We start from the raw sequence: 26,170 nt of genomic DNA on the forward strand, positions 1-26,170 counted from the left end.
AGCCCAGAACATGCCTGCATTTTATTGGCTTCTTGCGACGAAATTGTTAATTCCAAAAAATATTCTATGCAATTCCCTGTTAATCCACAAAAATAAACTACATAATTTTTTTTTACAAATAACATTTATTTAAATCATAAATCATAATCTTGGTCAGCTAATTTTCTAATTCATTTCATGAATTCATTCATTATTTCCCAGTTATAACAATTTTCCTTATCAAAAACTGCAGTTGCTAATAGGGTTCTATGGTGTAATGGTTAGCACTCTGGACTTTGAATCCAGTAGTCTGAGTTCAAATCTCAGTAGAACCTTGAAACGCAACCCACTCTCTATGCCTGTTACACAGATCTTCACATTTCACTGCATCAAACCAATAGATTAAAAACCACACACAGCCCAGAACATGCCTCCATTTTATTGGCTTCTTGCAACGAAATTGTTAATTCCCAAAAAATATTCTATGCACTTCCCTGTTAATGTATTTTTTTTTGACAAATAACATTTATTTAAATCATAAATCGTAATCTTGGTCAGCTAATTTTCTAATTCATTTCATGAATTCATTCATTATTTCCCAGTTATAACAATTTTCCTTTTCAAAAACTGCAGTTTCTCATAGGGTTCCATGGTGTAATGGTTAGCACTCTGGATTTTGAATCCAGTAGTCTGCGTTCAAATCTCAGTAGAATCTTGAAACTATACTTATGTGTGTTTTTTATATGGATGTACACATTTCACTGCATCAAACCAATAGATTAAAAACCACACACAGCCCAGAACATGCCTCCATTTTATTGGCTTCTTGCAACGAAATTGTTAATTCCCAAAAAATATTCTATGCACTTCCCTGTTAATGTATTTTTTTTTGACGAATAACATTTATTCAAATCATAAATCGTTATCTTGGTTCGCTAATTTTCTAATTCATTTTATGAATTGATTCATTATTTCCCAGTCATAACAATTTTCCTTATCAAAAACTGCAGTGGCTAATAGGGTTCTATGGTTTAATGGTTAGCACTCTGGACTTTGAATCCAGTAGTCTGAGTTCAAATCTCAGTAGATCCTTGAAACCCAACCCACTCTCCAGCCTGTTACACAGATCTTCACATTTCACTGCATCAAACCAATAGATTAAAAACCACACACAGCCCAGAACATGCCTCCATTTTATTGGCTTCTTGCAACGAAATTGTTAATTCCAAAAAATATTCTATGCACTTCCCTGTTAATGTTTTTTTTTGACAAATAACATTTATTTAAATCATAAATCGTAATCTTGGTCAGCTAATTTTCTAATTCATTTCATGAATTCATTCATTATTTCCCAGTTATAACAATTTTCCTTTTCAAAAACTGCAGTTTCTCATAGGGTTCCATGGTGTAATGGTTAGCACTCTGGATTTTGAATCCAGTAGTCTGCGTTCAAATCTCAGTAGAATCTTGAAACTATACTTATGTGTGTTTTTAATATGGATGTACACATTTCACTGCATCAAACCAATAGATTAAAAACTACACACAGCCCAGAACATGCCTCCATTTTATTGGCTTCTTGCAACGAAATTGTTAATTCCCAAAAAATATTCTATGCACTTCCCTGTTAATGTATTTTTTTTTGACGAATAACATTTATTCAAATCATAAATCGTAATTTTGGTTCGCTAATTTTCTAATTCATTTTATGAATTGATTCATTATTTCCCAGTTATAACAATTTTCCTTATCAAAAACTGCAGTTGCTAATAGGGTTCTATGGTGTAATGGTTAGCACTCTGGACTTTGAATCCAGTAGTCTGAGTTCAAATCTCAGTAGATCCTTGAAACCCAACCCACTCTCTATGCCTGTTACACAGATCTTCACATTTCACTGCATCAAACCAATAGATTAAAAACCACACACAGCCCAGAAAATGCTCTCATTTTATTGGCTTCTTGCAACGAAATTGTTAATTCCAAAAAATATTCTATGCAATTCCCTGTTAATGTATTTTTTTTTGACGAATAACATTTATTCAAATCATAAATCGTAATCTTGGTTCGCTAATTTTCTAATTCATTTCATGAATTGATTCATTATTTCCCAGTTATAACAATTTTCCTTATCAAAAACTGCAGTTGTTAATAGGGTTCTATGGTGTAATGGTTAGCACTCTGGACTTTGAATCCAGTAGTCTGAGTTCAAATCTCAGTAGAACCATGAAACCCAACCCACTCTCCATCCTTGTTACATGGATCTTCACATTTCACTGCATCAAACCAATAGATTAAAAACCACACACAGCCCAGAAAATGCCTCCTTTTTATTGGCTTTTTGCAACGAAATTGTTAATTCCCAAAAAATATTCTATGCACTTCCCTGTTAATGTTTTTTTTTTGACAAATAACATTTATTTAAATCATAAATCGTAATCTTGGTCAGCTAATTTTCTAATTCATTTCATGAATTCATTCATTATTTCCAAGTTATAACAATTTTCCTTTTCAAAAACTGCAGTTGCTCATAGGGTTCCATGGTGTAATGGTTAGCACTCTGGAATCTGAATCCAGTAGTCTGCCTTCAAATCTCAGTAGAATCTTGAAACTCTACTTATGTGTGTTTTTTACATGGATCTACACATTTCATTGCATCAAACCAATAGATTAAAAACCACACACAGCCCAGAACATGCCTGCATTTTATTGGCTTCTTGCAACGAAATTGTTAATTCCAAAAAATATTCTATGCACTTCCCTGTTAATCTACAAAAAAAATATTACATAATTTTTTTTTAACAAATAAAATTTATTTAAATCATAAATCTTATTCTTGGTCAGCTAATTTTCTAATTGATTTCATGAAATCATTCATTATTTCCCAGTTATAACAATTTTCCTTATCAAAATCTGCAGTTGTTCATAGGGTTCTATGGTGTAATGGTTAGCACTCTGGACTTTGAATCCAGTAGTCTGAGTTCAAATCTCAGTAGAACCTTGAAACCCAACCCACTCTCCATCCTTGTTACATGGATCTTCACATTTCACTGCATCAAACCAATAGATTAAAAACCACACACAGCCCAGAACATGCCTGCATTTTATTGGCTTCTTGCGACGAAATTGTTAATTCCAAAAAATATTCTATGCAATTCCCTGTTAATCCACAAAAATAAACTACATAATTTTTTTTTACAAATAACATTTATTTAAATCATAAATCATAATCTTGGTCAGCTAATTTTCTAATTCATTTCATGAATTCATTCATTATTTCCCAGTTATAACAATTTTCCTTATCAAAAACTGCAGTTGCTAATAGGGTTCTATGGTGTAATGGTTAGCACTGTGGACTTTGAATCCAGTAGTCTGAGTTCAAATCTCAGTAGAACCTTGAAACGCAACCCACTCTCTATGCCTGTTACACAGATCTTCACATTTCACTGCATCAAACCAATAGATTAAAAACCACACACAGCCCAGAACATGCCTCCATTTTATTGGCTTCTTGCAACGAAATTGTTAATTCCAAAAAATATTCTATGCAATTCCCTGTTAATGTATTTTTTTTTGACGAATAACATTTATTTAAATCATAAATCGTAATCTTGGTCCGCTAATTTTCTAATTCATTTCATGAATTCATTCATTATTTCCCAGTTATAACAATTTTCCTTATCAAAAACTGCAGTTGCTCATAGGGTTCTATGGTGTAATGGTTAGCACTCTGGACTCTGAATCCAGTAGTCTGAGTTCAAATCTCAGTAGAACCTTGAAACCCAACCCACTCTCTATGCTTGTTACATGGACCTATACATTTCACTGCATCAAACCAATAGATTAAAAACCACACACAGCCCAGAACATGCCTCCATTTTATTGGCTTCTTGCAACGAAATTGTTAATTCCCAAAAAATATTCTATGCACTTCCCTGTTAATGTATTTTTTTTTGACGAATAACATTTATTCAAATCATAAATCGTAATCTTGGTTCGCTAATTTTCTAATTCATTTTATGAATTGATTCATTATTTCCCAGTTATAACAATTTTCCTTATCAAAAACTGCAGTTGCTAATAGGGTTCTATGGTGTAATGGTTAGCACTCTGGACTTTGAATCCAGTAGTCTGAGTTCAAATCTCAGTAGATCCTTGAAACCCAACCCACTCTCTATGCCTGTTACACAGATCTTCACATTTCACTGCATCAAACCAATAGATTAAAAACCACACACAGCCCAGAAAATGCTCTCATTTTATTGGCTTCTTGCAACGAAATTGTTAATTCCAAAAAATATTCTATGCAATTCCCTGTTAATGTATTTTTTTTTGACGAATAACATTTATTCAAATCATAAATCGTAATCTTGGTTCGCTAATTTTCTAATTCATTTCATGAATTGATTCATTATTTCCCAGTTATAACAATTTTCCTTATCAAAAACTGCAGTTGTTAATAGGGTTCTATGGTGTAATGGTTAGCACTCTGGACTTTGAATCCAGTAGTCTGAGTTCAAATCTCAGTAGAACCATGAAACCCAACCCACTCTCCATCCTTGTTACATGGATCTTCACATTTCACTGCATCAAACCAATAGATTAAAAACCACACACAGCCCAGAAAATGCCTCCTTTTTATTGGCTTTTTGCAACGAAATTGTTAATTCCCAAAAAATATTCTATGCACTTCCCTGTTAATGTTTTTTTTTTGACAAATAACATTTATTTAAATCATAAATCGTAATCTTGGTCAGCTAATTTTCTAATTCATTTCATGAATTCATTCATTATTTCCAAGTTATAACAATTTTCCTTTTCAAAAACTGCAGTTGCTCATAGGGTTCCATGGTGTAATGGTTAGCACTCTGGAATCTGAATCCAGTAGTCTGCCTTCAAATCTCAGTAGAATCTTGAAACTCTACTTATGTGTGTTTTTTACATGGATCTACACATTTCATTGCATCAAACCAATAGATTAAAAACCACACACAGCCCAGAACATGCCTGCATTTTATTGGCTTCTTGCAACGAAATTGTTAATTCCAAAAAATATTCTATGCACTTCCCTGTTAATCTACAAAAAAAATATTACATAATTTTTTTTTAACAAATAAAATTTATTTAAATCATAAATCTTATTCTTGGTCAGCTAATTTTCTAATTGATTTCATGAAATCATTCATTATTTCCCAGTTATAACAATTTTCCTTATCAAAATCTGCAGTTGTTCATAGGGTTCTATGGTGTAATGGTTAGCACTCTGGACTTTGAATCCAGTAGTCTGAGTTCAAATCTCAGTAGAACCTTGAAACCCAACCCACTCTCCATCCTTGTTACATGGATCTTCACATTTCACTGCATCAAACCAATAGATTAAAAACCACACACAGCCCAGAACATGCCTGCATTTTATTGGCTTCTTGCAACGAAATTGTTAATTCCAAAAAATATTCTATGCACTTCCCTGTTAATCTACAAAAAAAATATTACATAATTTTTTTTTAACAAATAAAATTTATTTAAATCATAAATCTTATTCTTGGTCAGCTAATTTTCTAATTCATTTCATGAATTCATTCATTATTTCCCAGTTATAACAATTTTCCTTATCAAAATCTGCAGTTGTTCATAGGGTTCTATGGTGTAATGGTTAGCACTCTGGACTTTGAATCCAGTAGTCTGAGTTCAAATCTCAGTAGAACCTTGAAACCCAACCCACTCTCCATCCTTGTTACATGGACTTATACATTTCACTGCATCAAACCAATAGATTAAAAACCACACACAGCCCAGAACATGCCTGCATTTTATTGGCTTCTTGCGACGAAATTGTTAATTCCAAAAAATATTCTATGCAATTCCCTGTTAATCCACAAAAATAAACTACATAATTTTTTTTTACAAATAACATTTATTTAAATCATAAATCATAATCTTGGTCAGCTAATTTTCTAATTCATTTCATGAATTCATTCATTATTTCCCAGTTATAACAATTTTCCTTATCAAAAACTGCAGTTGCTAATAGGGTTCTATGGTGTAATGGTTAGCACTGTGGACTTTGAATCCAGTAGTCTGAGTTCAAATCTCAGTAGAACCTTGAAACGCAACCCACTCTCTATGCCTGTTACACAGATCTTCACATTTCACTGCATCAAACCAATAGATTAAAAACCACACACAGCCCAGAACATGCCTCCATTTTATTGGCTTCTTGCAACGAAATTGTTAATTCCAAAAAATATTCTATGCAATTCCCTGTTAATGTATTTTTTTTTGACGAATAACATTTATTTAAATCATAAATCGTAATCTTGGTCCGCTAATTTTCTAATTCATTTCATGAATTCATTCATTATTTCCCAGTTATAACAATTTTCCTTATCAAAAACTGCAGTTGCTCATAGGGTTCTATGGTGTAATGGTTAGCACTCTGGACTCTGAATCCAGTAGTCTGAGTTCAAATCTCAGTAGAACCTTGAAACCCAACCCACTCTCTATGCTTGTTACATGGACCTATACATTTCACTGCATCAAACCAATAGATTAAAAACCACACACAGCCCAGAACATGCCTCCATTTTATTGGCTTCTTGCAACAAAATTGTTAATTCCCAAAAAATATTCTATGCACTTCCCTGTTAATGTATTTTTTTTTGACAAATAACATTTATTTAAATCATAAATCGTAATCTTGGTCAGCTAATTTTCTAATTCATTTCATGAATTCATTCATTATTTCCCAGTTATAACAATTTTCCTTTTTAAAAAACTGCAGTTTCTCATAGGGTTCCATGGTGTAATGGTTAGCACTCTGGATTTTGAATCCAGTAGTCTGCGTTCAAATCTCAGTAGAATCTTGAAACTATACTTATGTGTGTTTTTTATATGGATGTACACATTTCACTGCATCAAACCAATAGATTAAAAACCACACACAGCCCAGAACATACCTCCATTTTATTGGCTTCTTGCAACAAAATTGTTAATTCCCAAAGAATATTTTATGCACTTCCCTGTTAATCTACATATAAAGTACATTTTTTTTTTTTTAACAAACAACATTTACTTAAATCATAAATCTTAATCTTGGTCAGCTAGTTTTCTATTTCATTTCATGAATTCATTCATTATTTCCCAGTTATAACAATTTTCCTTATCAAAATCTGCAGTTGTTCATAGGGTTCTATGGTGTAATGGTTAGCACTTTGGACTTTGAATCCAGTAGTCTGAGTTCAAATCTCAGTAGAACCTTGAAACCCAACCCACTCTCTATGCTTGTTACATGGACTTATACATTTCACTGCATCAAACCAATAGATTAAAAACCACACACAGCCCAGAACATGCCTGCATTTTATTGGCTTCTTGCGACGAAATTGTTAATTCCAAAAAATATTCTATGCACTTCCCTGTTAATCCACAAAAATAAACTACATAATTTTTTTTTACAAATAACATTTATTTATATCATAAATCATAATCTTGGTCAGCTAATTTTCTAATTCATTCCATGAATTTAATATTTCAAAGTTATAACAGTTTTCCTTATCAAAAACTGCAGTTGTTCATAGGGTTCTATGGTGTAATGGTTAGCACTCTGGACTCTGAATCCAGTAGTCTGAGTTCAAATCTCAGTAGAACCTTGAAACCCAACCCACTCTCTATGCTTGTTACATGGATCTTCACATTTCACTGCATCAAACCAATAGATTAAAAACCACACACAGCCCAGAACATGCCTCCATTTTATTGGCTTCTTGCAACGAAATTGTTAATTCGAAAAAATATTCTATGCAATTCCCTGTTAATGTATTTTTTTTTGACGAATAACATTTATTCAAATCATAAATCGTAATCTTGGTCAGCTAATTTTTTAATTCATTTCATGAATTCATTCATTATTTCCCAGTTATAACAATTTTCCTTTTCAAAAACTGCAGTTTCTCATAGGGTTCCATGGTGTAATGGTTAGCACTCTGGATTTTGAATCCAGTAGTCTGCGTTCAAATCTCAGTAGAATCTTGAAACTATACTTATGTGTGTTTTTTATATGGATGTACACATTTCACTGCATCAAACCAATAGATTAAAAACCACACACAGCCCAGAACATGCCTCCATTTTATTGGTTTCTTGCAACGAAATTGTTAATTCCCAAAAAATATTCTATGCACTTCCCTGTTAATGTATTTTTTTTTTGACGAATAACATTTATTCAAATCATAAATCGTAATCTCGGTTCGCTAATTTTCTAATTCATTCCATGAATTGATTCATTATTTCCCAGTTATAACAATTTTCCTTATCAAAAACTGCAGTTGCTAATAGGGTTCTATGGTGTAATGGTTAGCACTCTGGACTTTGAATCCAGTAGTCTGAGTTCAAATCTCAGTAGAACCTTGAAACCCAACCCACTCTCTATGCTTGTTACACAGATCTTCACATTTCACTGCATCAAACCAAGAGATTAAAAACCACACACAGCCCAGAACATGCCTCCATTTTATTGGCTTCTTGCAACGAAATTGTTAATTCCCAAAAAATATTCTATGCACTTCCCTGTTAATGTATTTTTTTTTGACGAATAACATTTATTTAAATCATAAATCGTAATCTTGGTCAGCTAATTTTCTAATTCATTTCATGAATTCATTCATTATTTCCCAGTTATAACAATTTTCCTTTTCAAAAACTGCAGTTTCTCATAGGGTTCCATGGTGTCATGGTTAGCACTCTGGATTTTGAATCCAGTAGTCTGCGTTCAAATCTCAGTAGAATCTTGAAACTCTACTTATGTGTTTTTTACATGGATGTACACATTTCACTGCATCAAACCAATAGATTAAAAACCACACACAGCCCAGAACATGCCTCCATTTTATTGGCTTCTTGCAACGAAATTGTTAATTCCCAAAAAATATTCTATGCACTTCCCTGTTAATGTATTTTTTTTGACAAATAACATTTATTTAAATCATAAATCGTAATCTTGGTCAGCTAATTTTCTCATTCATTTCATGAATTCATTCATTATTTCCCAGTTATAACAATTTTCCTTATCAAAAACTGCAGTTGCTCATAGGGTTCTATGGTTTAATGGTTAGCACTCTGGACTCTGAATCCAGTAGTCTGAGTTCAAATCTCAGTAGAACCTTGAAACCCAACCCACTCTCTATGCTTGTTACATGGACTTATACATTTCACTGCATCAAACCAATAGATTAAAAACCACACACAGCCCAGAAAATGCCTGCAGTTTATTGGCCTCTTGCAACGAAATTGTTAATTCCAAAAAATATTCTATGCAATTCCCTGTTAATGTATTTTTTTTTTTGACGAATAACATTTATTTAAATCATAAATCGTAATCTTGGTCCGCTAATTTTCTAATTCATTTCATGAATTGATTCATTATTTCCCAGTTATAACAATTTTCCTTATCAAAAACTGCAGTTGCTCATAGGGTTCTATGGTGTAATGGTTAGCACTCTGGACTCTGAATCCAGTAGTCTACGTTCAAATCTCAGTAGAATCTTGAAACTTATGTGTGTTTTTTTACATGGATCTACACATTTCACTGCATCAAACCAATAGATTAAAAACCACACACAGCCCAGAACATGCCTGCATTTTATTGGCTTCTTGCAACGAAATTGTTAATTCCAAAAAATATTCTATGCACTTCCCTGTTAATCTACAAAAAAAATATTACATAATTTTTTTTAACAAATAAAATTTATTTAAATCATAAATCTTATTCGTGGTCAGCTAATTTTCTAATTGATTTCATGAATTCATTCATTATTTCCCAGTTATAACAATTTTCCTTATCAAAAACTGCAGTTGCTCATAGGGTTCTATGGTGTAATGGTTAGCACTCTGGACTTTGAATCCAGTAGTCTGAGTTCAAACCTCAGTAGAACCTTGAAACCCAACCCACTATCCATCCTTTTTACATGGATCTTCACATTTCACTGCATCAAACCAATAGATTAAAAACCACACACAGCCCAGAACATGCCTCCATTTTATTGGTTTCTTGCAACGAAATTGTTAATTCCAAAAAATATTCTATGCACTTCCCTGTTAATGTATTTTTTTTTGACGAATAACATTTACTTAAATCATAAATCTTAATCTTGGTCAGCTAGTTTTCTATTTCATTTCATGATTTCATTCATCATTTCCCAGTTATAACAATTTTCCTTATCAAAAACTGCAGTTGCTCATAGGGTTCTATGGTGTAATGGTTAGCACTCTGGACTCTGAATCCAGTAGTCTGAGTTCAAATCTCAGTAGAACCTTGAAACCCAACCCACTCTCTATGCCTGTTACACAGATCTTCACATTTCACTGCATCAAACCAAGAGATTAAAAACCACACACAGCCCAGAACATGCCTCCATTTTATTGGCTTCTTGCAACGAAATTGTTAATTCCCAAAAAATATTCTATGCACTTCCCTGTTAATGTATTTTTTTTTGACAAATAACATTTATTTAAATCATAAATCGTAATCTTGGTCAGCTAATTTTCTAATTCATTTCATGAATTCATTCATTATTTCCCAGTTATAACAATTTTCCTTTTCAAAAACTGCAGTTTCTCATAGGGTTCCATGGTGTCATGGTTAGCACTCTGCATTTTGAATCCAGTAGTCTGAGTTCAAATTTCAGTAGAACCTTAAAACTCAACCCACTCTCCATCCTCGTTAGATGGATCTACACATTTCACTGCATCGAACCAATAGATTAAAAACCACACACAGCCCAGAAAATGCTCACATTTTATTGCCTTCTTGCAACGAAATTAATTCCCCCAAAAAATTCTATGCACTTCCCTGTTAATCCACAAAAATAAAGTACATAATTTTTTTTTACAAATAACATTTATTCAAATCATAAATCGTCATCTTGGTCAGCTGGTTTTCTATCTCATTTCATGAATTCATTCATTATTTCCCAGTTATAACAATTTTCCTTATCAAAAACTGCAGTTGCTCATAGGGTTCTATGGTGTAATGGTTAGCACTCTGGACTCTGAATCCAGTAGTCTGAGTTCAAATTTCAGTAGAACCTTCAAACCCAACCCACTCTCCATGCTTGTTACATGGACCTACACATTTCACTGCATCAAACCAATAGATTAAAAACCACACACAGACCAGAAAATGCCTGCATTTTATTGGCTTCTTGCGACGAAATTGTTAATTCCAAAAAATATTCTATGCACTTCCCTGTTAATCCACAAAAATAAAGTACATAATTTTTTTTTACAAATAACATTTATTTAAATCATAAATCATAATCTTGGTCAGCTAATTTTCTAATTCATTCCATGAATTGATTTAATATTTCAAAGTTATAACAGTTTTCCTTATCAAAAACTGCAGTTGTTCATAGGGTTCTATGGTGTAATGGTTAGCACTCTGGACTCTGAATCCAGTAGTCTGAGTTCAAATCTCAGTAGAACCTTGAAACCCAACCCACTCTCTATGCTTGTTACACGGATCTTCACATTTCACTGCATCAAACCAATAGATTAAAAACCACACACAGCCCAGAACATGCCTCCATTTTATTGGCTTCTTGCAACGAAATTCTTAATTCCAAAAAAATATTCTATGCAATTCCCTGTTAATGTATTTTTTTTTGACGAATAACATTTATTCAAATCATAAATCGTAATCTTGGTTCGCTAATTTTCTAATTCATTTCATGAATTGATTCATTATTTCCCAGTTATAACAATTTTCCTTATCAAAAACTGCAGTTGCTAATAGGGTTCTATGGTGTAATGGTTAGCACTCTGGACTTTGAATCCACTAGTCTGAGTTCAAATCTCAGTAGAACCTTGAAACCCAACCCACTCTCTATGCCTGTTACACAGATCTTCACATTTCACTGCATCAAACCAATAGATTAAAAACCACACACAGCCCAGAACATGCCTCCATTTTATTGGCTTCTTGCAACGAAATTCTTAATTCCCAAAAAATATTCTATGCACTTCCATGTTAATATATTTTTTTTTGACGAATAACATTTATTCAAATCATAAATCGTAATCTTGGTCCGCTAATTTTCTAATTCATTTCATGAATTCATTCATTATTTCCCAGTTATAACAATTTTCCTTTTCAAAAACTGCAGTTGCTCATAGGGTTCTATGGTGTAATGGTTAGCACTCTGGACTCTGAATCCAGTAGTCTGAGTTCAAATCTCAGTAGAACCTTGAAACCCAACCCACTCTCCATCCTTGTTACATGGACTTATACATTTCACTGCATCAAACCAATAGATTAAAAACCACACACAGCCCAGAACATGCCTGCATTTTATTGGCTTCTTGCGACGAAATTGTTAATTCCCAAAAAATATTCTATGCACTTCCCTGTTAATGTATTTTTTTTTGACAAATAACATTTATTTAAATCATAAATCGTAATCTTGGTCAGCTAATTTTCTAATTCATTTCATGAATTCATTCATTATTTCCCAGTTATAACAATTTTCCTTTTCAAAAACTGCAGTTTCTCATAGGGTTCCATGGTGTAATGGTTAGCACTCTGGATTTTGAATCCAGTAGTCTGCGTTCAAATCTCAGTAGAATCTTGAAACTCTACTTATGTGTTTTTTACATGGATGTACACATTTCACTGCATCAAACCAATAGATTAAAAACCACACACAGCCCAGAACATGCCTCCATTTTATTGGCTTCTTGCAACAAAATTGTTAATTCCCAAAGAATATTTTATGCACTTCCCTGTTAATCTACATATAAAGTACATTTTTTTTTTTTTTACAAACATTTACTTAAATCATAAATCTTAATATTGGTCAGCGAGTTTTCTATTTCATTTCATGAATTCATTCATTATTTCCCAGTTATAACAATTTTCCTTATCAAAAACTGCAGTTGCTCATAGGGTTCTATGGTGTAATGGTTAGCACTCTGGACTCTGAATCCAGTAGTCTGAGTTCAAATCTCAGTAGAACCTTGAAACCCAACCCACCGTCCATCCTTGTTACATGGATCTTCACATTTCACTGCATCAAACCAATAGATTAAAAACCACACACAGCCCAGAAAATGCCTCCTTTTTATTGGCTTTTTGCAACGAAATTGTTAATTCCCAAAAAATATTCTATGCACTTCCCTGTTAATGTTTTTTTTGACAAATAACATTTATTTAAATCATAAATCGTAATCTTGGTCAGCTAATTTTCTAATTCATTTCATGAATTCATTCATTATTTCCAAGTTATAACAATTTTCCTTTTCAAAAACTGCAGTTGCTCATAGGGTTCTATGGTGTAATGGTTAGCACTCTGGAATCTGAATCCAGTAGTCTGCCTTCAAATCTCAGTAGAATCTTGAAACTCTACTTATGTGTGTTTTTTACATGGATCTACACATTTCATTGCATCAAACCAATAGATTAAAAACCACACACAGCCCAGAACATGCCTGCATTTTATTGGCTTCTTGCAACGAAATTGTTAATTCCAAAAAATATTCTATGCACTTCCCTGTTAATCTACAAAAATAATATAACATAATTTTTTTTTAACAAATAAAATTTATTCAAATCATAAATCGTAATCTTGGTCAGCTAGTTTTCTATCTCATTTCATGATAATCATTCATTATTTACCAGTTATAACAATTTTCCTTATCAAAAACTGCAGTTGCTCATAGGGTTCTATGGTGTAGTGGTTAGCACTCTGGACTCTGAATCCAGTAGTCTGAGTTCAAATCTCAGTAGAACCTTGAAACCCAACCCACTCTCCATGCTTTTTACATGGACTTACACATTTCACTGCATCAAACCAATAGATTAAAAACCACACACAGCCCAGAAAATGCCTGCATTTTATTGGCTTCTTGCGACGAAATTGTTAATTCCAAAAAATATTCTATGCAATTCCCTGTTAATCCACAAAAATAAACTACATAACTTTTTTTTACAAATAACATTTATTTAAATCATAAATCATAATCTTGGTCAGCTAATTTTCTAAATCATTCCATGAATTGATTTAATATTTCAAAGTTATAACAGTTTTCCTTAACAAAAACTGCAGTTGTTCATAGGGTTCTATGGTGTAATGGTTAGCACTCTGGACTCTGAATCCAGTAGTCTGAGTTCAAATCTCAGTAGAACCTTGAAACCCAACCCACTCTCTATGCTTGTTACACGGATCTTCACATTTCACTGCATCAAACCAATAGATTAAAAACCACACACAGCCCAGAACATGCCTCCATTTTATTGGCTTCTTGCAACGAAATTGTTAATTCCAAAAAAATATTCTATGCAATTCCCTGTTAATGTATTTTTTTTTGACGAATAACATTTATTCAAATCATAAATCGTAATCTTGGTTCGCTAATTTTCTAATTCATTTCATGAATTGATTCATTATTTCCCAGTTATAACAATTTTCCTTATCAAAAACTGCAGTTGCTAATAGGGTTCTATGGTGTAATGGTTTGCACTCTGGACTTTGAATCCACTAGTCTGAGTTCAAATCTCAGTAGAACCTTGAAACCCAACCCACTCTCTATGCCTGTTACACAGATCTTCACATTTCACTGCATCAAACCAATAGATTAAAAACCACACACAGCCCAGAACATGCCTCCATTTTATTGGCTTCTTGCAACGAAATTCTTAATTCCCAAAAAATATTCTATGCACTTCCATGTTAATATATTTTTTTTTGACGAATAACATTTATTCAAATCATAAATCGTAATCTTGGTCCGCTAATTTTCTAATTCATTTCATGAATTCATTCATTATTTCCCAGTTATAACAATTTTCCTTTTCAAAAACTGCAGTTGCTCATAGGGTTCTATGGTGTAATGGTTAGCACTCTGGACTCTGAATCCAGTAGTCTGAGTTCAAATCTCAGTAGAACCTTGACACCCAACCCACTCTCCATCCTTGTTACATGGACTTATACATTTCACTGCATCAAACCAATAGATTAAAAACCACACACAGCCCAGAACATGCCTGCATTTTATTGGCTTCTTGCGACGAAATTGTTAATTCCAAAAAATATTCTATGCAATTCCCTGTTAATCCACAAAAATAAACTACATAATTTTTTTTTACAAATAACATTTATTTAAATCATAAATCGTAATCTTGGTCAGCTAATTTTCTAATTCATTTCATGAATTCATTCATTATTTCCAAGTTATAACAATTTTCCTTATCAAAAACTGCAGTTGCTCATAGGGTTCTATGGTGTAATGGTTAGCACTCTGGACTCTGAATCCAGTAGTCTGAGTTCAAATCTCAGTAGAACCTTATAACCCAACCCACTCTCCATCATTGTTATATGGATATACACATTTCACTGCATCAAACCAATGGATTAAAAACCACACACAGCCCAGAAATTGCTCTCATTTTATTGGCTTCTTGCAACGAAATTGTTAATTCCCAAAAAATATTCTATGCACTTCCCTGTTAATGTTTTTTTTTGACAAATAACATTTATTTAAATCATAAATCGTAATCTTGGTCAGCTAATTTTCTAATTCATTTCATGAATTCATTCATTATTTCCCAGTTATAACAATTTTCCTTTTCAAAAACTGCAGTTTCTCATAGGGTTCCATGGTGTAATGGTTAGCACTCTGGATTTTGAATCCAGTAGTCTGCGTTCAAATCTCAGTAGAATCTTGAAACTCTACTTATGTGTTTTTTACATGGATGTACACATTTCACTGCATCAAACCAATAGATTAAAAACCACACACAGCCCAGAACATGCCTCCATTTTATTGGCTTCTTGCAACAAAATTGTTAATTCCCAAAGAATATTTTATGCACTTCCCTGTTAATCTACATATAAAGTACTTTTTTTTTTTTTACAAACATTTACTTAAATCATAAATCTTAATATTGGTCAGCTATTTTTCTATTTCATTTCATGAATTCATTCATTATTTCCCAGTTATAACAATTTTCCTTATCAAAAACTGCAGTTGCTCATAGGGTTCTATGGTTTAATGGTTAGCACTCTGGACTCTGAATCCAGTAGTCTGAGTTCAAATCTCAGTAGAACCTTGAAACCCAACCCACTCTCCATGCTTGTTACATGGACTTATACATTTCACTGCATCAAACCAATAGATTAAAAACCACACACAGCCCAGAAAATGCCTGCATTTTATTGGCCTCTTGCAACGAAATTGTTAATTCCAAAAAATATTCTATGCAATTCCCTATTAATGTATTTTTTTTTTTGACGAATAACATTTATTTAAATCATAAATCGTAATCTTGGTCCGCTAATTTTCTAATTCATTTCATGAATCCATTCATTATTTCCCAGTTATAACAATTTTCCTTATCAAAAACTGCAGTTGCTCATAGGGTTCTATGGTGTAATGGTTAGCACTCTGGACTCTGAATCCAGTAGTCTACGTTCAAATCTCAGTAGAATCTTGAAACTCTACTTATGTGTGTTTTTTACATGGATCTACACATTTCACTGCATCAAACCAATAGATTAAAAACCACACACAGCCCAGAACATGCCTGCATTTTATTGGCTTCTTGCAACGAAATTGTTAATTCCAAAAAATATTCTATGCACTTCCCTGTTAATCTACAAAAAAAATATTACATAATTTTTTTTAACAAATAAAATTTATTTAAATCATAAATCTTATTCTTGGTCAGCTAATTTTCTAATTGATTTCATGAATTCATTCATTATTTCCCAGTTATAACAATTTTCCTTATCAAAATCTGCAGTTGCTAATTGGGTTCTATGGTGTAATGGTTAGCACTCTGGACTTTGAATCCAGTAGTCTGAGTTCAAATCTCAGTAGAACCTTGAAACCCAACCCACTATCCATCCTTGTTACATGGATCTTCACATTTCACTGCATCAAACCAATAGATTAAAAACCACACACAGCCCAGAACATGCCTCCATTTTATTGGTTTCTTGCAACGAAATTGTTAATTCCAAAAAAGTATTCTATGCACTTCCCTGTTAATGTATTTTTTTTTGACGAATAACATTTATTTAAATCATAAATCGTAATCTTGGTTCGCTAATTTTCTAATTCATTTCATGAATTGATTCATTATTTCCCAGTTATAACAATTTTCCTTATCAAAAACTGCAGTTGCTAATAGGGTTCTATGGTGTAATGGTTAGCACTCTGGACTTTGAATCCATTAGTCTGAGTTCAAATCTCAGTAGAACCTTGAAACCCAACCCACTCTCTATGCCTGTTACACAGATCTTCACATTTCACTGCATCAAACCAATAGATTAAAAACCACACAAAGCCCAGAACATGCCTCCATTTTATTGGCTTCTTGCAACGAAATTCTTAATTCCCAAAAAATATTCTATGCACTTCCATGTTAATGTATTTTTTTTTGACGAATAACATTTATTCAAATCATAAATCGTAATCTTGACCACCAGCGCCCGCGTCCTATTGTGGCTAAATTCGAACACTTCAAACAGAAGGAGATGGTGAAGGGCCGCGGACGGGAACTGAGAGGCACGCATTACAGCGTGAATGACCAGTTCCCGGCAGAAATCCTCCGCAGAAGGAAGATCCTGTTCCCGCTGAGGAGGAAGCATCTTGCTGCTGGTTCGAGAGCGATTGTGGCTGTTGACAAACTTTACGTGGACGGCCGGCTGTTCCGGGACCCGGAGATCACCCCCTGGCTGTGCTGAAGGCTTTCAGATCCGCGCTGAGAACATCTGCGCTGCCCAGAAGAAACCCGCTAAACTTACTTCAATGAATGGAAAACCGGATCATCAATAATCCACACCTCGATCGCAGGAAAACAGTCTTTTTTTTTTTCTTCGTCACCTCAGTCCCACTGATGTTTCTATTGTTGTTTTGTTGTTGTTTTCGTTTTCCCTTCTATCTCTTTTTTTCTTTCCTTTACTCTCCCCCCCCCCTCTCCCCCCTCATTATATGTAAATCACCTGGAAGCAACTCATCCTCGGTAAGTATTTATTTATGCACGGAACGGGCGCGCGCACACACAAGCGCACACAGGGGCGTGCACATGCGATCCCGCACACACACGCCGACATACTGCAATCACCTCACACAGGCTCTCATAGGACGCACGCGACACGCAGCTCACATAGCCAGAAAACGTTCACGCGCACAGCGCTTCTCAATGCGGGCACGCGCACACGGACTGGCACACATGCATCACTTAGCTTTACACCTTTTCAGTCAGAGCAGTTATGAACAGTCTTAACATCGTTAGCTGGAATGTGCGTGGACTTGGCTCTGAGCCAAAGAGATTGAAAGTGTTAAATCACCTGGATGGTCTAAAAGCAGATATAGCTCTACTGCAGGAGACCCATTTATCAAATTCTTTGGATCACCTTATGTGCTGCTTACAATTTCCAGTTATATACTCTGCCAGTTACAACTCCAAACAAAGAGGAGTTGCTGTTTTAATTAATAAAAATCTTAATTTTACTCATAAGGATACAGTTACTGACCCAGAAGGCAGATTTGTAATCATTAATATATCCATTCAGAATAAGGACTATTGTATAGTGAGTATTTATGGTCCCAATGTTGACGACTCTTCCTTCTTTCACAGATTCTTCACCTCACTCTCAGTTCACTCTGACTCCACAATCATTATAGGAGGAGACTTCAACCTTGTTTTGGACCCTGAACTTGACAGACTCAGCACAGCAGCAAACCAGCGTACATGGCGGTCTGCAAGTATTCTAAAGCAGTACATGAATGATCTGGGTCTCTGCGACGCGTGGCGCTCATGTCACCCAAGCACTAAAGGGTTCACCTTTTTTTCTCCAGTTCACTATTCACACTCCCGTTTAGACTATTTATTAATCAGTAACTCTCTTTTAAAAAATATTCAAAGCTCCAATATCCATCCAATTATTATCAGTGATCATGCACCAGTCTCTGTAAACATTTCTAGGGAAAAATCCACACCCTCTGGTACAACCTGGAGGTTTAATACGTCTCTGTTAAAGGACCAGGAATTTCTTGAATTCTTTAAAAAAGAGTGGGCAACCTTCTTAGACTTCAACAATACTCCAGACATCCCACCGTGCGTTCTTTGGGAAACAGCAAAGGCAGTCATGAGAGGGAAAATCATTTCTTATTCAACGCACAAAAAACGCAAAGAGAAAGCAGATTTATTAGAATTAGAAAATAAAATCAAAACCCTGGAGACTGCTTATGCTGCTTCTGCACAGGAACACATTCTGGGAGATCTGAAAAATTTAAAGCTGCAGTTAAATGACATCATTAATAAACAAACACAATTTCAAATACAAAGGCTGCGACTTGAAAGATTTGAAAACTCTAATAAATCTGGCAAATTTCTGGCTAATCAGCTTAAAATTAACAGAGAAAAATCATCAATCACCTCTATTATGGACCAAACAGGAAATGTCACCCATGACCCGGTCAAAATTAATAACGAATTTGAAAACTTTTATAAAAACCTGTACACACCGCAGATCAATCCGTCAGAGCAAAGTATTGACTCATTTCTTAATAATGTAAACCTACCCAGGCTAAATGAGGATCAAATCACAAACTTAGATTCTCCGCTCTCGCCGTCTGAACTTCATGAAGCTCTATTACTAATGCCTAATGGTAAAGCACCAGGGCCTGACGGCTTTCCTGCTGAGTTTTATAAAGAATTCTGGGAACAACTGGCACCAACATTTTATAAAACTGTCACATCTATTAATGAGAGCCAATCAATGCCACATAACATGAACTCAGCCAACATAATTCTTCTTCTAAAACCAGACAAAGATCCCACTAGTCCTTCAAGCTATCGCCCCATTTCTTTAATCAATGCAGATGTAAAAATTATCTGCAAAGCACTAGCACAGAGAATAGAAAAAATCACTCCTCACATAATCCACTTCGACCAGACTGGATTCATCAAAGGCAGACACTCGGATGATAATGTCCGTAGACTAGTTAATATAATAGACTTTGCCACCATTAAAAACCAGGAAATGACGGTACTATCGCTGGATGCTGAAAAAGCCTTTGACAGAGTTAATTGGAAGTTCCTTATTGCTGCCCTCCATAAGTTTGGTTTTGGAGAAGCATTCATCAATTGGATCAAAATATTATATCACAACCCCAATGCATCAGTTAGAACTAATAAACAGACTTCAAACAGGTTTTTTCTTGGAAGAGGAACCAGACAGGGCTGCCCACTCTCTCCTTCTCTTTTTGCTATATTCATTGAGCCTTTAGCTGCAGCAATAAGACAGAATGAGAGCATTATAGGAATAAAAACCAAACACAGCCATCATAAAATTAGTCTTTATGCGGATGACATATTACTGTTTTTAAGGAATTTACATTCTGTAAATGAAACAGCAATGATCATAAATGAATTCTCCTCCATATCAGACTATTCCATTAATTGGAATAAGTCTGTTTTATTACCACTCAACAGGAATATGGAACAAAGACTCACAATTCCAGTTAAAACAGGAAATATCAAATATCTGGGTATCTACTTTTCCCCCAAACTATCAGAACTGGTGCAGCTAAACCACACCCCATTACTGAAAAGCATACAGGACGATCTAACACGCTGGACCAACCTGCCTCTGTCCCTTATGGGCAAGGTAGCCACGGTTAAAATGAAAATCTTACCCAAAGTTAATTATCTCTTCTCAATGATTCCCACACAACCGCCATTAAAATGGTTCAAAACATTAGACTCATCCATATCAAGCTTTCTATGGAACAACAAACCTGCAAGAATTAGTCTAAAAACTTTAAAATCTGCAAAAAGCTGTGGAGGATTAGAACTACCTAATTTCCACAAATACTTTCTTGCAAATAGATTACAATATATCTTAAAATGGTTAAAAAATAATCCAGAAACCAACTCATGGTTAGACTTGGAACAGGTGTTATGTGGAAAGATCAACCTGTCACAGCTACCATTTATTAGCCAAATAGTTAAAAAACAGGATTGTTTCAAAAGCATTAATATAAATGCCACCTTAACAGCCTGGTGGGAATTTCTCAAAATATCAAAATCATCAATTCAACCGTGCAAAATGACACCCATCTGGAACAACCCGGACATCCTTATTAACAAAAAAATGATTCACTTCCCAGCTTGGCAAGCAGGGGGCATAAAACAACTAGAGCACGTAATTATTGATAGAAGATTCATAACCCCCCAGGAACTTCAAGACAAACATGGAATAAATAACTTCTTGGAATATCAGCAACTTAAATCAAGTATTACTAAAAAGTATAAAATTAAAGACGACGATTTAAAGCTACCAGATGTAGTTACCACTCTGATTAATTTTTCAATGAATAGAACTCTCTCCAAAATATACAAACTTTTATGCAATTTAGATAACAATATTGCCCTTCCAACAAAAAAATGGGATGCAGATTTGAGCATCAGCACAGATGAAAGCTTCTGGTCAGAACTTTGTCTAAACACCTTTAAACTGACAAAAAGTTCAAATCTGCAGCTAATCCATCTCAAAACTCTTCACAGAATTTACTACACTGGACAGAGGATGTTCAAGATGGGTCTCAGTAACTCAGACATTTGCGAGCACTGTGATAATAATCTACCCGACAGCTACATGCACGCACTGTGGTTCTGCACTCCTGTCAGGGCTCTCTGGCAGCAGGTATGTGCCGATTTATCAGTCTGGCTTAAGGTTTCAATCACTGCCTCACCGTCACTTTGTGTGCTTGGTGACATGAGTGCCATCGATATAGAAGAAGGATTAGCATCTATCATTTTCATAACTCTTTGTATTGCCAAAAAAACTATTTTAATAAATTGGAAAAACAAGAAAAATATAAACATAAGTCAACACAGAAATCTGCTGTTTGATCATATCAGCTTGGAAAAAATGTCAGCCCAAAGCTCAAGTAACTTTGAAAGAATTCAGTCTCTCTGGTCTCCTGTGGTTGACTCCATGACTTAGGGGGTGGAGGGCTTGGTCGTCGCTGCTCCTTGCCCTTCTGCCGTGGTTTGGGGTGGGGGTCGGGGCTTCCGGTGCCTGGCGGGGGCGGTGGGGGGCTCCGTTGGTCGGGGGGTCGGGTCCGGTGCCTGGGTGGGGCGGGCTGGGGCGCTGCGTGGTCCTCTGGGCTTGGGTGTGGGGGTGCGTGGTGGGGGGTGGGGTGGTGGTCTGGCTTGGCTTGGGGGGGTGGTCCCTTTGCCTGTGCTGGGGGGGGTTGGCGGGGGGCCCTGCTCGGGTGGGGGGGGCCCAGCGGCGCCGGATGGGCTGCCCATCTGCACCTGGGGCTGGGATCGGCCCTTCCCTGGCTCTGGGACGGGACGGGACAACCCTCTCGGGGCCCCCGGTCGCTCTGGGTATCACCCGCTTCGGCTGCGGGGTCTGGGGTGGGGTGGGGTGGGGGGCTTGTCGGCCCTGTCCTGTGGGGGGGCGTTCTGGGGGGGAGGGGGGGCCCATTATTAGTACGGGTCGGGGGGGCTAGCGGGTCGGGGTCTCCGCTGAGGCAATCAGTGGTTGCCTCGGCCGGTTGGCCTCCTCGGTCCCGTCGAGGCCTGACCAGAGCTCTTCTAGGGCCGGCGTCTGGGGGTGGGGGCCTGGGCTTGCTCCGGGGGGGGGCGACGCTTTCTGGCTCCTCTCTCTCTGTGTGGGGTGGGTGGTGCCGGGCCTGGGGTGTCGGCGCCTCCGGGGGTGGGCCCCTGGGCTGGGTGGCCCTGGCCCCTTTGCTGGGGGTGGGCTGGGGGACGGCTGTTTGACCACCGGGGGACAGTCTACCAGCTGTCCCCAACTTACCCCCTTCCTTATATAACCTCATATTAGGGTGAGGGGGTGGGGGGTTTAGCCTGCGATGCGCCTTGGGGGGGGGCTACTTGGGAGTGGCCCCCCTCCTATGGTTGCCGTATGGAGTGGGCCCCCCCTCTTTCGGTTTTATTTGCACCTTAGACACGTAGGGTCCTTGGTAGGGGGGGTGCTTGGACATCACTGCAAGCAAGCAGCAGATGTCCTCCTGGCACCCTACCCGCCAATTTTAACCGCACCTTAGACATTTAGGGCCCCTTGGTGTGGAGGGTGAGGGGACATCACTGTGAGTAATCAGGAGATGTCCCCTTAGTGCCCTACTCGCCAATTTTAACTGCACCCCCCTTAGTACACACACCCCTCCCCCTTCAATATATACATTCAAACATAAACACACACACATGCACACAAACACCCTCTCAAACACCCATACACGCACACACATTTTACAAGGAAGGTGGGACCTGGGTCCATCTGTCCCCTACCCCGTCCCTGGTGGGGGGTGCGGGCCTCTTGGCGATGGCGGCCGTGTCCCTTGGGTGCCGGCTCCCTGGGCCCGGCGGTGCTCTCTCCGCGCGGTGGGGGGGTTCATATTACACCTGAGCCGGGGGTGTTCGTGTCCCTGGGGGGTGGGTCCTGGTCCTTGCCCCTGGGCGCTGGGCCCCGCCAAACTTCCAACATGGCCGAGCCTGGTCGGGCCATATTTATAACATCCCTTATGGGCCGCCCTTTTTTCCCCGGGGTTCCCCCCTCCTGGGCGGGGGCGGCGGGCCCCTGCCTTGCTCCTACCTGGACCAACCGTGGGCCGGGTGGGTGGCTGCCTGGAGTGCGGAGCGGGTCTCCCTTGGGGGGTCCTGGCTCGTACCTGGGGTCGGGGCGGGGGGATGCCCGGAACTCCTGGGTGGTGGTGGGGTGCTCGTCTGGGGCTGTGGGCGTCCCTCTCCGGTGGGGCCCTGCGTTGGGCTCTTCCGGCGCGGCGGGGGGCTGCTTTCCTGGCTGGGCTGGGGCGGCGCTCTCTTTCCCTCTGCGCCTCCCTGCTCTCTGGCTCTGGGGGCCTCGCGGCGGTCCTGCTGGCCCTGGCCTGGGTGGCGGTCTTGGTCGCCCGGGGGGCGGTTGTTCCCTGCCTGTTCCCGTGTGGCGCTGGGGGAATTCCGGCTGCCGCTGCTGCTGCGGCGGGGGTATGGGTGTGGGGGTGGCTGGGCGCTCCTCCTCCTTCTTTTCACATTCCACCATCCATTTTAGAAGAACATAAACACTCACCTGAGCACAGGTGTTAGCTCACCTTTGCACTAATAGTTTGCATGATTGAATGAATGAAAGATTTCACACTAGTTGGTTTAAAGGCATAGGTATGCGTTCGTGAACACTATCTGTTTTGTGTGCATGTTGACATGTGGACATTTCTGCGGCTAGCAGGTGTGTTGATAATATTTGAGTGTGTGTGAACAGGCCCCGCCCTTTTTGTACTACATTTGAACCGTACCGTAACGATAAACAACCAGTAAACCTGTCTGCTCTATGCTGCTTCATGGTCTTACCCCCCTTCCCCTCCTATTATCACCCTCCTACCCCCCCCTCTCTCTAACGTCCCTCTCTCTTGTTCCCCTCTTTCCTTTTCCGTCCGGTCCAACACCAAAGATTTTCAAACATGATTGAAATTAATAAAGTTTGGCCTCAATTACAAAAGGGGTTTATTCAGACATACCTTTGGTTTGTCTGAAGATGAATAACCCCTCTTGTTAGAATAAAATATGTCCAACACAAGAGGCCCTCAGCTCTCATCTGTTTGCCTAGCTGTTGGACAGGACAAGTTAGAAAAAAAAAAAAAAAAATAAATAAATAAATAAATAAATAAATCGTAATCTTGGTCCGCTAATTTTCTAATTCATTTCATGAATTCATTCATTATTTCCCAGTTATAACAATTTTCCTTTTCAAAAACTGCAGTTTCTCATAGGGTTCCATGGTGTAATGGTTAGCACTCTGGATTTTGAATCCAGTAGTCTGCGTTCAAATCTCAGTAGAATCTTGAAACTATACTTATGTGTGTTTTTTATATGGATGTTCACATTTCACTGCATCAAACCAATAGATTAAAAACCACACACAGCCCAGAACATACCTCCATTTTATTGGCTTCTTGCAACAAAATTGTTAATTCCCAAAGAATATTTTATGCACTTCCCTGTTAATCTACATATAAAGTACTTTTTTTTTTTTAACAAACAACATTTACTTAAATCATAAATCTTAATCTTGGTCAGCTAGTTTTCTATTTCATTTCATGAATTCATTCATTTTTTCCCAGTTATAACAATTTTCCTTATCAAAAACTGCAGTTGCTCATAGGGTTCTATGGTGTAATGGTTAGCACTCTGGACTCTGAATCCAGTAGTCTGAGCTCAAATCTCAGTAGAACCTTAAAACCCAACCCGCTCTCAATGCTTGTTACATGGACTTATACATTTCACTGCATCAAACCAATAGATTAAAAACCACACACAGCCCAGAAAATGCCTGCATTTTATTGGCTTCTTGCAACGAAATTGTTAATTCCACAAAATATTCTATGCAATTCCCTGTTAATGTATTTTTTTTTGACGAATAACATTTATTTAAATCATAAATCGTAATCTTGGTCCGCTAATTTTCTAATTCATTTCATGAATTCATTCATTATTTCCCAGTTATAACAATTTTCCTTATCAAAAACTGCAGTTGCTCATAGGGTTCTATGGTGTAATGGTTAGCACTCTGCACTCTGAATCCAGTAGTCTGAGTTCAAATCTCAGTAGAACCTTGAAACCCAACCCACTCTCTATGCTTGTTACATGGACCTATACATTTCACTGCATCAAACCAATAGATTAAAAACCACACACAGCCCAGAACATGCCTCCATTTTATTGGCTTCTTGCAACGAAATTGTTAATTCCCAAAAAATATTCTATGCACTTCCCTGTTAATGTATTTTTTTTGACAAATAACATTTATTTAAATCATAAATCGTAATCTTGGTCAGCTAATTTTCTCATTCATTTCATGAATTCATTCATTATTTCCAAGTTATAACAATTTTCCTTTTCAAAAACTGCAGTTGCTCATAGGGTTCTATGGTGTAATGGTTAGCACTCTGGACTCTGAATCCAGTAGTCTGAGTTCAAATCTCAGTAGAACCTTATAACCCAACCCACTCTCCATCATTGTTATATGGATATACACATTTCACTGCATCAAACCAATAGATTAAAAACCACACACAGCCCAGAAAATGCTCTCATTTTATTGGCTTCTTGCAACGAAATTGTTAATTCCCAAAAAATATTCTATGCACTTCCCTGTTAATGTTTTTTTTT

The 26,170-nt window shown here is 37.0% G+C and overlaps 29 non-coding genes across 29 annotated transcripts; all 29 read left to right on the top strand.

Annotated features, from left to right (window-relative positions):
• Positions 1-242: 242 nt before the first annotated feature.
• Positions 243-314, top strand: trnaq-uug (transfer RNA glutamine (anticodon UUG)). Its single transcript has one exon. It is a non-coding gene; the product is annotated as a tRNA-Gln (tRNA).
• Positions 315-999: 685 nt separating this feature from the next.
• On the top strand, positions 1,000-1,071 carry trnaq-uug (transfer RNA glutamine (anticodon UUG)). The gene has a single exon. It is a non-coding gene; the product is annotated as a tRNA-Gln (tRNA).
• Positions 1,072-1,752: 681 nt separating this feature from the next.
• Positions 1,753-1,824, top strand: trnaq-uug (transfer RNA glutamine (anticodon UUG)). The gene has a single exon. It is a non-coding gene; the product is annotated as a tRNA-Gln (tRNA).
• Positions 1,825-2,131: 307 nt separating this feature from the next.
• trnaq-uug (transfer RNA glutamine (anticodon UUG)) lies at positions 2,132-2,203 on the top strand. Its single transcript has one exon. It is a non-coding gene; the product is annotated as a tRNA-Gln (tRNA).
• A 702-nt stretch (positions 2,204-2,905) lies between these two features.
• On the top strand, positions 2,906-2,977 carry trnaq-uug (transfer RNA glutamine (anticodon UUG)). The gene has a single exon. It is a non-coding gene; the product is annotated as a tRNA-Gln (tRNA).
• A 324-nt stretch (positions 2,978-3,301) lies between these two features.
• On the top strand, positions 3,302-3,373 carry trnaq-uug (transfer RNA glutamine (anticodon UUG)). The gene has a single exon. It is a non-coding gene; the product is annotated as a tRNA-Gln (tRNA).
• A 307-nt stretch (positions 3,374-3,680) lies between these two features.
• trnaq-cug (transfer RNA glutamine (anticodon CUG)) lies at positions 3,681-3,752 on the top strand. The gene has a single exon. It is a non-coding gene; the product is annotated as a tRNA-Gln (tRNA).
• A 308-nt stretch (positions 3,753-4,060) lies between these two features.
• trnaq-uug (transfer RNA glutamine (anticodon UUG)) lies at positions 4,061-4,132 on the top strand. Its single transcript has one exon. It is a non-coding gene; the product is annotated as a tRNA-Gln (tRNA).
• Positions 4,133-4,439: 307 nt separating this feature from the next.
• trnaq-uug (transfer RNA glutamine (anticodon UUG)) lies at positions 4,440-4,511 on the top strand. The gene has a single exon. It is a non-coding gene; the product is annotated as a tRNA-Gln (tRNA).
• Positions 4,512-5,213: 702 nt separating this feature from the next.
• On the top strand, positions 5,214-5,285 carry trnaq-uug (transfer RNA glutamine (anticodon UUG)). Its single transcript has one exon. It is a non-coding gene; the product is annotated as a tRNA-Gln (tRNA).
• A 326-nt stretch (positions 5,286-5,611) lies between these two features.
• On the top strand, positions 5,612-5,683 carry trnaq-uug (transfer RNA glutamine (anticodon UUG)). Its single transcript has one exon. It is a non-coding gene; the product is annotated as a tRNA-Gln (tRNA).
• A 324-nt stretch (positions 5,684-6,007) lies between these two features.
• On the top strand, positions 6,008-6,079 carry trnaq-uug (transfer RNA glutamine (anticodon UUG)). The gene has a single exon. It is a non-coding gene; the product is annotated as a tRNA-Gln (tRNA).
• A 307-nt stretch (positions 6,080-6,386) lies between these two features.
• Positions 6,387-6,458, top strand: trnaq-cug (transfer RNA glutamine (anticodon CUG)). Its single transcript has one exon. It is a non-coding gene; the product is annotated as a tRNA-Gln (tRNA).
• A 703-nt stretch (positions 6,459-7,161) lies between these two features.
• trnaq-uug (transfer RNA glutamine (anticodon UUG)) lies at positions 7,162-7,233 on the top strand. Its single transcript has one exon. It is a non-coding gene; the product is annotated as a tRNA-Gln (tRNA).
• A 320-nt stretch (positions 7,234-7,553) lies between these two features.
• trnaq-cug (transfer RNA glutamine (anticodon CUG)) lies at positions 7,554-7,625 on the top strand. Its single transcript has one exon. It is a non-coding gene; the product is annotated as a tRNA-Gln (tRNA).
• A 685-nt stretch (positions 7,626-8,310) lies between these two features.
• Positions 8,311-8,382, top strand: trnaq-uug (transfer RNA glutamine (anticodon UUG)). The gene has a single exon. It is a non-coding gene; the product is annotated as a tRNA-Gln (tRNA).
• Positions 8,383-9,835: 1,453 nt separating this feature from the next.
• Positions 9,836-9,907, top strand: trnaq-uug (transfer RNA glutamine (anticodon UUG)). Its single transcript has one exon. It is a non-coding gene; the product is annotated as a tRNA-Gln (tRNA).
• A 307-nt stretch (positions 9,908-10,214) lies between these two features.
• Positions 10,215-10,286, top strand: trnaq-cug (transfer RNA glutamine (anticodon CUG)). The gene has a single exon. It is a non-coding gene; the product is annotated as a tRNA-Gln (tRNA).
• Positions 10,287-11,384: 1,098 nt separating this feature from the next.
• trnaq-cug (transfer RNA glutamine (anticodon CUG)) lies at positions 11,385-11,456 on the top strand. The gene has a single exon. It is a non-coding gene; the product is annotated as a tRNA-Gln (tRNA).
• A 308-nt stretch (positions 11,457-11,764) lies between these two features.
• On the top strand, positions 11,765-11,836 carry trnaq-uug (transfer RNA glutamine (anticodon UUG)). Its single transcript has one exon. It is a non-coding gene; the product is annotated as a tRNA-Gln (tRNA).
• A 308-nt stretch (positions 11,837-12,144) lies between these two features.
• Positions 12,145-12,216, top strand: trnaq-cug (transfer RNA glutamine (anticodon CUG)). The gene has a single exon. It is a non-coding gene; the product is annotated as a tRNA-Gln (tRNA).
• Positions 12,217-12,913: 697 nt separating this feature from the next.
• trnaq-cug (transfer RNA glutamine (anticodon CUG)) lies at positions 12,914-12,985 on the top strand. The gene has a single exon. It is a non-coding gene; the product is annotated as a tRNA-Gln (tRNA).
• A 701-nt stretch (positions 12,986-13,686) lies between these two features.
• trnaq-cug (transfer RNA glutamine (anticodon CUG)) lies at positions 13,687-13,758 on the top strand. Its single transcript has one exon. It is a non-coding gene; the product is annotated as a tRNA-Gln (tRNA).
• Positions 13,759-14,082: 324 nt separating this feature from the next.
• trnaq-cug (transfer RNA glutamine (anticodon CUG)) lies at positions 14,083-14,154 on the top strand. Its single transcript has one exon. It is a non-coding gene; the product is annotated as a tRNA-Gln (tRNA).
• A 688-nt stretch (positions 14,155-14,842) lies between these two features.
• On the top strand, positions 14,843-14,914 carry trnaq-cug (transfer RNA glutamine (anticodon CUG)). The gene has a single exon. It is a non-coding gene; the product is annotated as a tRNA-Gln (tRNA).
• A 324-nt stretch (positions 14,915-15,238) lies between these two features.
• On the top strand, positions 15,239-15,310 carry trnaq-cug (transfer RNA glutamine (anticodon CUG)). Its single transcript has one exon. It is a non-coding gene; the product is annotated as a tRNA-Gln (tRNA).
• A 1,468-nt stretch (positions 15,311-16,778) lies between these two features.
• trnaq-uug (transfer RNA glutamine (anticodon UUG)) lies at positions 16,779-16,850 on the top strand. The gene has a single exon. It is a non-coding gene; the product is annotated as a tRNA-Gln (tRNA).
• Positions 16,851-17,158: 308 nt separating this feature from the next.
• Positions 17,159-17,230, top strand: trnaq-uug (transfer RNA glutamine (anticodon UUG)). The gene has a single exon. It is a non-coding gene; the product is annotated as a tRNA-Gln (tRNA).
• An 8,691-nt stretch (positions 17,231-25,921) lies between these two features.
• trnaq-cug (transfer RNA glutamine (anticodon CUG)) lies at positions 25,922-25,993 on the top strand. Its single transcript has one exon. It is a non-coding gene; the product is annotated as a tRNA-Gln (tRNA).
• Positions 25,994-26,170: the final 177 nt, after the last annotated feature.

This window comes from Oryzias latipes, chromosome 6 (genome assembly GCF_053564925.1).
Source record: "Oryzias latipes strain Hd-rR chromosome 6, Olatipes_Hd-rR_3.1".
NCBI lineage: Eukaryota > Metazoa > Chordata > Actinopteri > Beloniformes > Adrianichthyidae > Oryzias > Oryzias latipes.